The 4,631-nt window shown below is 43.2% G+C and overlaps 1 long non-coding RNA gene across 2 annotated transcripts in view; it reads left to right on the plus strand.

Moving 5' to 3' along the window:
* The window catches only part of LOC108544554 (uncharacterized), a 17,099-nt gene extending 15,802 nt beyond the window's left edge, over nt 1–1,297 (plus strand). The window contains exon 4 of one of the 2 annotated variants that reach the window (XR_001889882.1): nt 1,111–1,297. This is a non-coding gene — a long non-coding RNA (uncharacterized LOC108544554). Of the gene's footprint in view, nt 1–1,051 lie in introns of both variants that reach the window. The other variant, XR_001889881.1, reaches the window with a different exon arrangement.
* The last annotated feature ends 3,334 nt before the right edge of the window (nt 1,298–4,631 follow it).

Genomic DNA, 4,631 nt, shown 5'->3' on the forward strand with positions numbered 1-4,631 from the left:
TATGTATGTATATATATAATATATATATATATATATATATATATATACACACACATTGGTATATACAGATATATTTCTTTGTTCCGTCAGTTGAGAAGGCTTAAAAGAAATGATACCCCAAGGCCAGGTGTGGTGGCTCACACCTGTAATCCCAACACTTTGGGAGGCCAAGGCAGGAGGATGGCTTGAGACCAGGAGTTATACCAGTCTGGGCAACATGGCAAGACCTTGTCTCTACAAAAATAAATAAATAAAAATTAAAAATAAAATTAGTCGAGTGTGGTGGCACACACCTATGGTCCTAGCTACTCAGGAGGCTAAGGAGGGAGGATCACTTGAGCCCAGGAGGTCTAGGCTGCAGTTTTTATTGTTTTTAAATTATCTGCAGATAAGGTACTTCCTCATTGCCTACACAGCCCACTGCAGAGTGCTGGGCAACTTTGTAATTAACCCTCCAATTGTGTAAGCTGGAAGCTTCATGAGCACATGGCTTCATGACCATGGCTACGTGGCTGCAGCCATGAGTGTGTACTCCAGTGTGTGTGATGGAGTGAGACCCTGTCTGAAAAAGGAAGGGAGGGGAGGGGAGGGAAGGGGAGGGAAGGGGAGGGGAGGGAAGGGACTCTAGTAGCAATGAGCACACCTAGCGCCCAGTTCTTGATTTCTAATAAATACCCTTCCCCAAAACAATAACAGCTCTTGAGAAATGGCTGATTTTAGGACTGGGGCAGGAAATACAAAAGATGAACTTGAGGCATCTTGTAGTGCCAGAAAGTAAGGAAGTGCTTGACAGCAACAAGAAAACCCCACAAAAATAGGGGTGTGTCAAAGGGACAAGGGAGCCAACTGAAAGAGCTCCCAAAAGCCAAAGCTGGAACAACTTGAGCAACAAAATTAAATAGTATTGGATTATAACCTAAAGTATGAAATAATTATCTATGAATCCATATTGATAAATTATTGATAATTATAAATAAATTACTGAATAAATGAGACAAATCTTCAGTGCAGAAAAATTCCAAATAATCTATATAGATATTCCACCCTTAAGGAGACAGAGCATAACTCCTCATTTAAGCGTGGCCTGAGCATAGTGACTTCCTTCCAAAGAGTACAGTATGAAAAGGGGCAAAAGAAGACTGACTTTCCAGTAGAGAAACCTGACTCAGCATCAACAGTGATGTCATGTTCATATGTGAGAAACTGCCACAGCCAAGAGGAGCCCAGAGAGACATGACAGCTAGCGCAATGAGGCATGCTGGATGGATCCTGGAGTAGAAAAAGAACATTAGGTAAAAACGAAGGAAATCTAAATAAACTGTGAACTTTAATTAATAAATAATGTATCATTATTGGTTTATTAATTGGAAGAAATGTACCATGCGTCTGCAATACCATATGTGATGTTAATAGTGGAAACACCGGCCTGAGTAACATGGCGAGACTTCATCTCTATGAAAAATACAAAAATTAGCTGGGCATGGTGGCATGCCCCTGTAGCCTCTGCTACTTGGGAGGTTGAGGTCGGAGGATCGCCTGAGCCCGGGAGGCAGAGGTTGCAGTGAGCCGAGCTCGCACCACTGCACTACAGCCTGGGTGAAAGAGCGGGACCCTGTCTCAATAATAATAATAATAATAATAATAATAAGAAGAAGAAGAAGAAGAAGAAGAAGAAGAAGAAGAAGAAACAGAGATTATGATAGTGTGCGCGTTATAAGGGCCCTATTCTTTTGTATGTGTGTGAGATGGCATCTCTCTCTGTCGCCCAGGCTGCAGTGCAGTGGCGCAATCATAGCTCACTGCTACCTCAAACTCTGGGGCTCAAATGATCCTCCCACCTCAGCCTCCTGAGTAACTGAGACTACAGATCCTTTCTTTTCACTAAACAATAAGAGATCATTTAAAAAAAAAAAACAATATAACCAGGCGCAGTGGCTCATGCCTGTAATCCCAACACTTTGGGAGGCCGAGGCGGGCAGATCACGAGATCAAGAGATTGAGACCACCCTGGGCAACATGGTGAAATCCCATCTCTACTAAACATAGAAAAGTTAGCTGGTCTTGGTGGCGTGCACCTGTAGTCTCAGCTACTTGGTAGGCTGAGGCAGGAGAATCGCTTGAACCCGGGAGGTGGAGGTTGCAGTGAGCCGAGATCATGCCACTGTACTCCAGCCTGGCGACAGAGCGAGACTCAGTCTCAAAAACAAAACAAAACCCAGAAACCAATATAATGGTATAAACTGCACATGCGGCTATCGAGGACTTGAAATGTGGCTAGTCTAGCCGGGCACAGTGGCGCACATTGTAGTCCCATTCACTTTTGAGGCTGAGGCAGGAGGACTGCTTGAGCCCAGGGGTTCAAGGCTGTAGTGCCCTATGATTGCACCTGGAGTAGCCGCTGCACTCCAGCCTAGGCAACAGCAAGACCCCTGTATCAAAACAAACAAAAGAAGTATGGCTATTAGACATATTACAAATATTCCCAGAGGTAACTCAGAAGTTAACCATAGAAGTCAAACTTTGTTTTTTTTTGTTTTGTTTTGTTTTGTTTTGTTTTTGTTTTTTTGAGACGGAGTCTTGCTCTGCCACCCAGGCTGGAGTGCAGTGGCCGGATCTCAGCTCACTGCAAGCTCCGCCTCCCGGGTTTACGCCATTCTCCTGCCTCAGCCTCCTGAGTAGCTGGGACTACAGGCGCCCGCCTCGTCGCCCGGCTAGTTTTTTGTATTTTAAGTAGAGACAGGGTTTCACCGTATTAGCCAGGATGGTCTCTATCTCCTGACCTCGTGATCCGCCCGTCTCGGCCTCCCAAAGTGCTGGGATTACAGGCTTGAGCCACCGCGCCCGGCCAAACTTTGTTTTTTGTTATGAGTCTCTAGGGAGTACTTCAACTTATTTGCATTTGTTTCCTCATCTTCAAAATGGGACAGCATAATTCTGGACCTGGGACATAGTAAGGATTCAATGGGTGGCAGCTGTGACAAGAGCAACAACAAAAATATTGTGTATCTTTTTTTTTTTTTTTAAATAATAGCACAAAAAGGCAAAACCGTAGATAAAGTTAACAGATGTGTGGTTGCCAGTGTTTGGCGGGGAGAGGGTTCGATAAGTGAGCACAGGGGGTTTTTTAGGGTGATGAAATGTGGATATGTGACTATGCATTTGTTGATATCCGTTAAACTTAATGGCACAAAAAGTGAACCTTAATGCATGCAAAGTTAAAAAAAAAATCATTTAGGACATTTAGAGAATTCCAAAATGTAATGCAGAATGTAACAAAACAATCTTCACTTATTACAAATGTATGAAAAAACTCATGAAAAGGATAGAGGAAAACTTGCTGACCTAAGTAACTTTAGAAATGAGTGGGCCAGGCATGGTGACTCATGCTTTTAATCCCAGGACTTTGGGAGGCTAAGGCGGGAGGATCACTGGAGCCCAGGAGTTGGAGACAAGCCTAGGCAACATAGCGAGACCCTATTTCTACAAAAAATTTTAAAAATTAGCTGGGTGTAGTGGCACATGCCTGTAGTCCCAGCTACTTGAGAGGCAGAGGCAGGAGGATCACTTAAGACTGGGAAGTCAAGGCTGCTGTGAGCTGTGATGGCGCCACTGCCCTCCAACACTCCAACCTGGGCAGAAGAATGAGGCTCTGTCTCAAAAAAAAAAAAAAAAAGAAGGAAATGAAAAAAGAAATGAGTGGAGTCTGCTGTAACACTAAAGGCAAAAGAAAGTGTTCAGAAGACTGTACTCTACTTGATAAAGTTTCCCACAGGGGTATGGCTTAACAATTTTGATAATCCGACACATGTACACTGGAATTGAACAATTAAATAAATGGATGGTGGATGCAGATGATGGGAACCAGGTTTCCCGCTATTGGAGTGGGAATTTATGCAAACCAAATGATCCATGGATTCAAGTGGTAAATATAAATAGGAATTCATGTTTAGCTTAATTTATAAACAGATGGTTACAAATGGAAATAGTTACAGATATGTGTGTGTGTATATATGTGTGTGTGTATGTATGTATGTATATATATAATATATATATATATATATATATATATATACACACACATTGGTATATACAGATATATTTCTTTGTTCCGTCAGTTGAGAAGGCTTAAAAGAAATGATACCCCAAGGCCAGGTGTGGTGGCTCACACCTGTAATCCCAACACTTTGGGAGGCCAAGGCAGGAGGATGGCTTGAGACCAGGAGTTATACCAGTCTGGGCAACATGGCAAGACCTTGTCTCTACAAAAATAAATAAATAAAAATTAAAAATAAAATTAGTCGAGTGTGGTGGCACACACCTATGGTCCTAGCTACTCAGGAGGCTAAGGAGGGAGGATCACTTGAGCCCAGGAGGTCTAGGCTGCAGTTTTTATTGTTTTTAAATTATCTGCAGATAAGGTACTTCCTCATTGCCTACACAGCCCACTGCAGAGTGCTGGGCAACTTTGTAATTAACCCTCCAATTGTGTAAGCTGGAAGCTTCATGAGCACATGGCTTCATGACCATGGCTACGTGGCTGCAGCCATGAGTGTGTACTCCAGTGTGTGTGATGGAGTGAGACCCTGTCTGAAAAAGGAAGGGAGGGGAGGGGAGGGAAGGGGAGGGAAGGG

This window comes from Rhinopithecus bieti, unplaced genomic scaffold, assembly GCF_001698545.2.
Source record: "Rhinopithecus bieti isolate Rb0 unplaced genomic scaffold, ASM169854v2 scaffold_27016, whole genome shotgun sequence".
Lineage (NCBI taxonomy): Eukaryota > Metazoa > Chordata > Mammalia > Primates > Cercopithecidae > Rhinopithecus > Rhinopithecus bieti.